The 10,637-nt window shown below is 35.6% G+C and overlaps 1 long non-coding RNA gene across 1 annotated transcript; it reads right to left on the bottom strand.

Annotated features, from left to right (window-relative positions):
• Positions 1–563: 563 nt before the first annotated feature.
• LOC125478535 lies at positions 564–7,136 on the bottom strand. The gene is made up of 4 exons (XR_007259379.1): positions 6,374–7,136; positions 5,973–6,087; positions 2,978–3,896; positions 564–1,991 (listed from the first exon to the last, which is right to left on the bottom strand). It is a non-coding gene; the product is annotated as an uncharacterized LOC125478535 (long non-coding RNA).
• Between the last annotated feature and the right edge of the window lie 3,501 nt (positions 7,137–10,637).

Raw genomic sequence — 10,637 nt, 5'->3', positions numbered from 1 at the left:
TGTCTAGTAATCAACAATTTCTGAGCTTGAAAGTGGTAACAAATAACACCTTTGTATCTAACTGAATAACCAAGAAATACACACAGTGTGGACTTGGATTACAGCTTATTCTTGTTTTATGCTCGCAGTACCAAAAATTCTCAAATGATGCAACTCAGGTGGCTTCTTGTATAATGCTAAAAACGAAGAATTCATATGCAAAGATTTGCAAGACATTCTATTTATAAGATAAACTGCATGCACACAAGCATGAAACCAAAACTCTTGAGAAAGACCTGTTGAAGAAAGTAAGGTGATGGTTGTCTCAATAATATATTTGTGTCTTCTTTCCACAAAACCATTATGTTGAGGTGTATAGGGACAAGAGACTATGTGGAACATCTCATTTGAATCCAAAAAAGCCTTAAATTGCTTACTAATGAATTCACCACCCCATCAGATTGAAAGCATTTGACACGAATACCAAATTGTATTAAAATAAAATTGTAAAAATTCACGAACACTGAAAACACATCTGATTTATTTCAAAGAGGAAAAATCTATACAAATCTTGTATTGTCATCCACGAAGGTTACATAATATCGATATCCTTCAATGGACATAGTTGGAGAATGACCCCAAATGTTAGAATGGATTTTCTCAAAAAGAAACAAACTCCTATTAGATTCAGCAGGAAATGGCAACCTAGACATTTTACCACAAATACAATCTGAACACACATGATATACATCATCTACTACATATGAAATCTTAGACCTATCCAACATAAAGGACAAGACTTCATTGGTAGGATGACCCAACCTCTGATGCCAAAGTGAAAACTTGATCTGTTATCCCAGATAAGTAGAAGTTACAAAAGATTGTGAAGGAAAATGCATTAACTTGACATCAGGAATTTGAAACAACTCATGTGACCTACTCTTGCCCTTATAAAGGATTTCCTTGGTTACCTTGTCCTGCACATAAAACCAAACATCATCACAAATAAACCAACATTTATTATCCTTGCACAACGGCTTAACAGAAAGCAAATCTTCAGTTATTTGTGGAACATGAATAACATTAGACAATTTAAGTATACGAGAATGAGGTCGTATGATAAGAGGTCCCTGTATCAACAATCTAAACATCATGAAGATTAACTTGTTAGGTAGTCATGGCACTAAGAGATAAAGATGGATGAACTGATGCTAGAAAACCATTGGAAGAAGATGGCTAATATGAATAATCTTCCTGAACTTAAAGATAAGGTGGTGGAGGAGCTTCTTGATATGCAAAGTTACTGTGATGATAGCATTCCATAGCTATATGCCCACATTTGTCATAGATTTAACATCCGGACAAGTTAGAATTGGAATTGGAACTTCAATAAAACAATTTGAAGCTGTATGGCCTCTGCGCTGACAAATTTGACATTTAAGTTGCATATTGAACCTTGAATCAATATTCCCAGACCATTGTTGTCTAAACCCAGAATTAGAATTCCTACCCTTGTTGCATGACTTAAATCCACCTTTTTGCTGACCATCATTATTAATTCTTTGATTATAAAATGGTCAAGGGCCATTGTTGAAACTAGGAGGAGTGCTACTAGTATAACCATAACCAAAACCATATGGAAGTGGAGGTGATGGTTGTGCTTGCTGGAACATAGGAGGTGGTGCTGGAGGAGGTTGAAAATGCTGAGATGGAACTTGACTAAGCTTAAATGATGATGTTGAAGTAGTACTTGAGTTACCGTGCCAACAATAACTGAAGAAATACCATAATTGAAATTAGACTGAGAAGAATAACCAGTAGTCCTCCTTGAGAAGATGACGAACCTTGCAAATACATAACAGCCATGGAATGAGATTGAGTATTTTCCATATTGTCAATATCTCTCTCTGTATTCAGAAGTCAAACCTTGAATTCTTTAAGAAAAATATATGTTTCTCGAGCCAAAATTACAGTCCATATTATTGCATATTCTCTAGGTAAACCTGCTAGAGCTGCAATTATCATATCATTATCAGACACTACCTCTCCAGCAGCAATAAGCTGATCTCTTATGAATTTGAGCCGAGATAAAAACTTGTCAATTGAATTTGTGCCCTTTTGAAAAGTCTGAAACTCAGTTTTAAGCATATTAATTATGGACTTGGAAATAGCAGTAAATATATCTTGAAAGATAGACCAGGCTTCATGTGCTGTCTTGAAACCAAGAACATGATCAATTGCATCACTAGTTAATGTGGCAATCAAGAAACTAAGAAGTGCCATATCAATTCATACCCATTCCTGACATGCAATAGTAAGTTCTTTTGTCACTCATGTTTCAATGTTAAGAATGAACTTGAGAGGACAAACAGAGGTACCATCAAAATGATCAAACAATTGATAACCCCTGAGAGCTGACCGAAATTGGTATGCTCATTTAGAATAATTGGCATCACCAAGTTTAATGGTTATCATTCCCAAAACACCTTTATTCTTGAACTAAAAGTAGCCATCTTATCCAACGTAAAGAAAATTCAATCTATGAATGAATCTTGCTATCAAACAATCAATACCATATGGCATCGGCCTTTTCAACAAATTGTGGCATTGGCCTTCAATTTTATCCCAAAAAAAAATAAGAAAAGAAAAAGAAAAGAAAGATTTGATCACATATAACCTTATATCACAAAATTCAATACGCAAGCACTAGTGTAGCATCGGCCTTCAAGCAAATCATACAACTGTACAAACTAGGGCAGAAAAACTGAAGAACACAACTGAATTAAAGAACCTAAAAACTACATATCTGAACCACCGCCATTGAAAAACTTTGAACATGAAGCAACCAAGAATCCTCAAAAAACACTTCATCAAGAAAATAGAAAAGCAAGAACACTGAATCGAAGAAAATTATGACCCCGCCGCCAAAAAATTACAGAAATCGCTCCGATCAAGAAATCCAAGAAATCTCAAAAGAAATAAAATTGAAAGATCATACCAAAGCACGAAAAAAGTGCTCTAATCAAGAACCCAGCAATTCCACAGTTGAATCGCCTGCTCTGGATACCATTAAAATAGTCATGGAATTAAGGTTTGTGAGTGAAAGAATTGCAAAAAGCAGAGAGTTGCAGAGATAAAAGAATAGCAACTGAAGGTTCCCATTTCTCATTAAAAGGTAATGAAATAGTACATTTTACTATCTATACTAGTTACAATATCATCCTTATCTGATAACTACCAAGCTTACAAAGTAAGCAACCTCTTATACTAATGACCATTGGCACTATCTCGATCGTACACTTAGCAATTCTGTTATAAGCCTCTGTTATTATGATGCCAAGACCAACAAATGAAATTAAACAAAAAGATACACGGGGCGATTATGCCAAGACCCACAAAGATAAAACGATTAACAAAAATGATAAAGGACAAGACGGAAAGTCATGTGCATGGGCAGAGGCTATAAAATTTGGAATCGTAAACCACCAGTATTAAGCATAAATCTCTACCCCAAATAAAGTTAAAGCATTTGCAACCTGATTTCCTTCTCTATAAATATGTGTACACATAAATCTCATATGACGAAGTCGCCAGAGACAATTCTTTCAATCCACCATAAGAAACCAAGAGACTGCATCAGAAGCCTTAAACCAACATGAAGACTGTTTCAATCCATGAATGATTTTCAACCATGAATGTTTTTCAATCTCTGACCCAAGCTATATGTACAACCTCAATGAAAGTAAGAACTTTTGCATCAACTGAATTTGCAAATGTTGCATTTGATGCAAAAGCGCTAAGCACCAAGCACCCCACCCTCCGATGAGAGAAAAAATCCCCTAAATCTAGCACATTCGTTGGCACAAAACCTATCGATATAATCTTGAGCCACTCAGTCATCAACAATCTCTAAATGCCTGGAATAAAGGATGGAGTCAGAATAGAAAACAGTGAGATACTTAATATTAAGAAAATAGGCAACACTAAAGAGGATAAGCTACCATTCGAAGAACACACTAGAGCTGAGTCAAGAAATTGAACCACTAGTCAACACCTAACATAACCAGGGAAGCATAATTGCCCCTCAAACCGAATTTGATTACCAAGAAACCAAATGCCCCATACAAAAGTAAAAGTTATCATAATCCAAAATTTTCAAGTAAAGCCATAAAAAGTTGTAAGAAAAGTTTTTCAAAAAAGTTGTAACGCTGATTGTACCACTAGATAGAGGTCACGAAAAAGCTCCAACAACCAAGACCAAAGAACCACAATCCCATAACATTCTAAAAAGATATGAGGGATAGACTCAACAACTGAATACAAAATGAACAACAAGAAATCTTCGAAACTCCCATATGTTGGAGAATCATATCAGTGAGGAGACAACCTTGTAAGACTTTCCAAACATTTAGCTTTTTCCTTGGTTGAATTCAATGAGACCAAATGGTTTTCCCCAAGGCACTTGGATTTCAAAGTTAAGTAAGTCAGAATAAGCCTCTTCAGCTGTAAGAATACTAGACAAAGAGCTAAACCAACATAAAGATGCCTTGAACGGAAAACGAATAGATGTAATTAAAGCAACTACTACAAGAAAAATAGTAATGAAATCCAGTGGCATTCTCTATGAGAATCGCATAAATGGTCGCTCACTGGGCTTTGATTGTATGAGCAAAAGCATTAATGATGTCAATATAGGAAATCAAAGTCCCGCCCAACCAATTATCAGACCAAAAAGAAACTTAAGAACCATCGCCCACAATCCAAGTCAAATGTGAAGAAATAATAAGGAGAACCTTTTAACACAAAAGGAACCAAAACTCTGTTCATGAAGCGAGAACACATAAAAATAACCACTAAAGAGAAATAATTCACCGTATCCCAACGATGCTTTAGCAATAAGCAATTTAGAACCACCAAATTCTTTAACCGTAAGCCACCAAGATGTTTTGGGTGTCAACAAATATGCCAAGAAATTAGAGGAGTATCACGAGAGTCCGGATACCTGACCAAAAAAAAATCCTTATCCAACATTGGACTTGATTTAAAAGAAGACAAGGCCAAGCGTACATTTGAAAACTATAAATCAAAATGCTTTAGATGACAGACATGATAAGCTGTAAACGACTTGCTTGAGAAAGCATAAGACCTTCTAAACCGAGAGTTTACATTTTACTTTATTCGCAATGTCTTGAAAGTAACTCCGCATAAGCCGGCCTTGGAAGACTGGAACACCCAAATATTTGGAGGGGAAAGAACCCACTTCAATGCCAAGAAGATTCTTGATAGATCTCTACCTTTATTTACCCAAGAACACCAAAAATTTGTTTTGTTGACTACATGGCCTGAGTTAAACCCATATTCCATAATTAATGTCATAAGGTGTATAAGATTTGCACGGATACCATGCAAAAATGTCAAATATTTGGACCAACTATGCTCCAACATGCAGCATAAAATAGCCATTGAAACCATCAAGGCCTGGAGAACTAGAAGGATCCAAACTTTCAATTGTTGTGTACACCTCATTTGGAGTAGCCGTTCTAAAGAAAGACATATTCTCTTCATTAGTTATCAAATTAGGAATTACTCTTTCAACTATCCCAGTATTCTGTATCGTCGTCTGAGGATAACAAAGTCTTGTAGTGTGTCACAATGTGATCTTATATGGAGACAGGATCATGCAATAGTTGGAAACCAACACGAATTGATGTCAAAGATTGATGAAGCTTTTTGAATTTCACTGTAGAGTGAAAAAAATTTGTATTCTTATCCCCAGAGATAACCAAAAAATTCAAGATATATCCTTCAAAAAAAATTCTTGTAACCTAAAAGCCTTATGTACATGCCCTTGGGATTGCGTTTCTTTGCAGATCTTTCATCAGATAGGCCAAGGGAAGCAATTTCCTCATGTATTACGTTCAAATCATGCAAAGAACTATCCACAACAGAGTTGACATCTCCAAAAGAAGACGAATTCCATACTCGAAGCTTACCTTTAAGAACTCGTAACTTAGCTGCTAGGGATGACATTGGATCGCCCAGAAAGTGGAGCACAGCCCATGTGTTCGAAACAAAAGGAATAAGCTTTGAGCTTTCTAACCACATTCTCTGAAATCGAAAAGGAACTCTTAGCACCATAGATACCCGGCTTAAAGACCAAAGAAGTGGGCAATGATTTGAACATATACGAGATAAATACTGCATTCGAAAAAAAACTATGAATTAACCCAATAAAAATTACCAACACGTCTATCCAAATGCATTCAACATTCCGTCATTGGTCTTTTGTTGGAAAGTGAAAGGGAGACCCTTTGTTGGAAAGTGAAGCAAACCACATGCAGTAAACATAGCTTGAAATTCCGAACAAGAAATATGACTAGGGAGAAAACCTCACCTATTTTCATGGGCACCCAAAACACGATTAAAATCTCCAAGTGCAATCCAAAGAGTGACCATGAGAAGAGGAGATCGATGGCCCTGAGTTCCTCCCCTAAAACTCGTCCGTCAGAATAAGTGGTTCTGGCATACACAAGGAAAAACACAAAAATCAGAATCTAAGGCATAAGAGATAGTCAGATATTGTGAAGAAGTCGAAATAACCTGCATAGACAAGTCTAAACACACAAAAGTCAAAGATTGGGCCCCAAGGGACCTTGATTATTAGCAGCCGCAGAGACTAAACGCAAAGAATGCCAAAAGAAATAATGATAAATAGCTGACAAAGCAATAAAAGGTTCTGAAATAAACACCACCGACGCATGATACCCACCAGTTTCATTAATACCCGATGAGTGGAAGCATTTCCTAAACCCCGAGCATTTCAATATATAATTTTCATTTATGTTTCTTGCTTATCACTTGCTTCCTGGTGGCTGGCTGCTACGGACTTAGTTGATTTTTTTATTGTTTTTTATAGATCTCTGCAATAAATTCTTAACTTTGGACGCTTTGAAACCAAAATGAAACCCTCTTCATCCGCAGAATAATCTGAGTTAACAGGGGATCCCCCGAAGACATGAACTTGAGGATCGAAAGGAATAATCTGCTTCCGAGCCTCCTCTATAGCATTCGTGATAATTTGTTTTTGAGCCAGCAACAATTTACCAACTTTATCATGTAATGGAAAAGAATCACCCTCAATCTAATTATTGTGCTTCAAAGAAGAGTCATCTAACACTTCTTTTCCTGTACTAATCACTTTCCACCGTATTCACCACCGGTTTTTTAGGATTTACTCGTTGGCAGCGAGAAGTTTGTGATTTGTACCGCCCATGCTTTTTGGATTTCTCAGATTTAGATAGCAGCATTTGAATTGTTTTCTATAACGCCAAATCCTTTTGGATAAATTATACAAAACTACCTCAATTATGTGTCGCATTACAATCTCATACATCATGTTTTAAATATTGCAATGTCATACCTTAATTTATGAATTCGTTGCAACGTCATACCTCCGTTAATTAATCTGTCAAATTGGACGTTAAGTAATGACGTGACAAATGCAGGGCCATATTTCACTGACGTGGCAGCCAACTCATGTCAATGGTCAAACAACTAATAAAAATATTTAATTATTAAAATTATTTTAATTCATTTATAATATTATTTTTTTAAAATAAAAAAACCAGCCCCACGGCCCTCAGGGCCTCACCCCTCCTATCTCATTCCTTCCCCAGAACCAACCACCATCCCACCCTCCTCTCTCTCGCCATGCCTGAACCCAGAACCACCATCCCACCCCTCTCTTTCTCCCTTTCACGCTACAACAGCGACCTCGTCGGCTCCGCCATCGTCAGCAAGCTCCAAACTCTAGGCTTCACGAATCTTATCCTCTACACGCACTCCGATCTCAACCTCACCCGCGAAGCCAACGTCAATTCCTTCTTAGCCCTCGCCACCACCAATGTCGACGGCATTCACGCCAATAACACGGATGCGGCGGATTTCATCGCCGTCAATCTCTAGATCTAAACCAACGTCATTGACAGCGGCTACCGACTCAGAGTCAAGAAGCTCCTGTTCCTTGGCTCCTCCTGCATTTACCCCAAATTTAGATAGCAACCTCCATTCTTGCTTGTTTGCTTAATTTGGTTTCTTTTTCTTTCTCTGATGTAAGTTACATGGCCTTTCTTTGATTTTCTTGGTTGAATTTGGTTTGGCCTTTTATATTAGCACCTCACAAAATATTGAACGTACCTCATATTAAATTTTAATACTAAATGATTTATGCATCCTACTATGCAATGACAATTTTGACCATATTATGTTTTTTTTAAAAAAAATTCTAAATACACCACAAATCACTTTTATTCTTTATCTTCATCAACTATCAAAATTCCTCCCACTCTTCATTTTTTTTAAGGAATTTTCATGAAAAGGGCTTGGGCTAAGTTTATTTTAACCAAAAACCATGCTATAACTTTATTTAATGTAAAAGAATTAAATTTTAATGAAAAACCCGTAAATTTTAATAAAATGACAAAAAACTTAAATTTTAATGAAAAAGACACAATTTATAAAAAATAAATAAAAATTAAGCGCGAGACTTGTACACTGTTTATGAAAATGAACACTATTTATGAAACTGAACACTATTTATGAAATTGAACGGTATTATACTATTTATTGGTCCAATTTCATAAATAGAGCCTAGTTTTTTGTCCACTTTTATAAATAGTGTCTAGTTCTTGGTCATATTTCATAAATAGTGCCTAGTTATTGGATCCAATTTCATAAATAATGTATAGTAATTGATATAGTTTTATAAATAGTATCTCTTTCTTGGTCCGGTTTTATAAATATTGTCTAGTTATTGGTCCACTTTCATAAATAACGCCTAATTCGTGGTCATGTTTCATGAATATGGTCTAGTTCTTACTCCAGTTTCATAAATAGTGTATATTCTAGTTTCATAAATAGTTTCCACCTATTGGTTTAGTTTTAGAAATAATGCCTAATTCTTATTTTCGTTTCATAAATAGTATTTACTTATTGGTCAAGTTTTATAAATAGTATCTAATTCTTGATTCAGTTTCATAAGGTTTGAAACTTATGTTGTTTATCCCCATTTTGTACTTGACCATCTCCTACGTTATCCCACTTTGTCACTCTTGTCAATTATGTCATTTACACCATGTGACGGTATTTTTTTAGGCGAATACTCTTACAACTAATTCATTGTTTCAGTGACACAATCGATGGTATAGATAATTGTTTGTTAAATAGTTATCACATAGTGTCACTGATTGCAAGAATAATCCCTTCTCTAATACAAATAACACATGTTATGGCACAAATATGCCATCACTTAACGTTCCGTCTTAATAAAATAAAGATATGTGAATAAAAATATACACATATATTTATCTTTTTGTCGTAAAACATCAGCTTAATGACGTATTCGTACTGTGTACACATAAATTTCTCCTCTTAACATGTCGATGTCCAATGCATAAAAAATCATAGCCAAAAATTGAAGCACCAAAACGAAAAACAAACAAAATTTTGTCTGCCATATAAGAAAAAACAAAGGCAATTTGCTGATGTGGTGTCTTCCAAGTTGGTTAAGAGTAGTTGGACCCACCACGACGTACCAAGTGGAAGTTGTTTGATGGAGTTTTGGGGGGTGTTCGTGGAAGTTGCCTGATGGAGTTTTTTGGGTGGTGGGGGGGCAGTGGTTGAGGGACGGGCGCTCAAGGCGATTTGGATTTTTTTATGTTTTTTTATTTTATTTTATGTCCTTATTATTAAATAAAGTTAGTGTATGATTTTTGATTAAATTGCAAAGATTTGAAGTCCTTTTCATTGGTTTCCTTTTCTTTTCTTTTTTTTATGGTTATTTTCAACTAGGTTTATCTAACAAAATAGAAAGTACAGAGCATTTAGGAAGCATGAATACTACAAATTGGATGAACACAAATATCCGATAGCTATAAAATTTGTTAGCAAACCAGAATTTTTCATATGAAAATTGCTTACAAATTGGTGAGAGCTTTTGGTTTCATTACACGGGCCAAATATTGCTTCGTAAGATACTACATCAAATAACAACTTAAAAGTTCACATGTATCAAAATCACCATCGAAAATTAATAGGCTACACAGGGAAGCCCTTGCTTGAACAACAGAGTAGAACGAAAAACAAAATCATAAGATGTTTAATTTCAAAGATGTTAGAGCGTGATTCAGGTGGTGAAGCGGAAAACTCGAGTCATAGTTCAATGAGCCAACTAAGCCGTTTAAAAATGAACAAAAAATAACAGAGTGGAACAAAAAACAAAATCATAAGACGTTTAAAAATGACTGTTACAAGATACAAAAAATGTGGGGTGTATAGAAAAGGTGGGGTGTATGGAGAAAATGTGAGGTGTATGTTGAGAATGTCGGGTATGAGGGTAATATGGGGAAGTATGTGGGGTGTATTAAAATAATTTTTAATTAAAAAAGTAAATGTATGGTGTATTAAGTATGTGAGGTTTATTCAACAATATGTTAGGTGTTAATATAATAAGCCATTTTTGCTTTGTTTGCTGTGTTGCCATTTATGATTCAAAAATTGGGTTTGATTCCTTTTGCAAAAATGGTGGTGATGGGTTCATGCGTGGCAAGAGAGAACTGAGGGGAAGGATGGGTTGGGTGGGGTGAGGGCCGTGAGGTTGA

The sequence above is a fragment of a genome, unplaced genomic scaffold, assembly GCF_019419815.1.
Source record: "Pyrus x bretschneideri cultivar Hongxiangsu unplaced genomic scaffold, Pyrus_bretschneideri_v1 Contig25, whole genome shotgun sequence".
NCBI classification, from domain to species: Eukaryota; Viridiplantae; Streptophyta; class Magnoliopsida; order Rosales; family Rosaceae; genus Pyrus; species Pyrus x bretschneideri.
The sequence above is the reverse complement of the archived record's forward strand: the minus strand, read 5'-3'. Positions and strand labels throughout refer to the sequence as shown.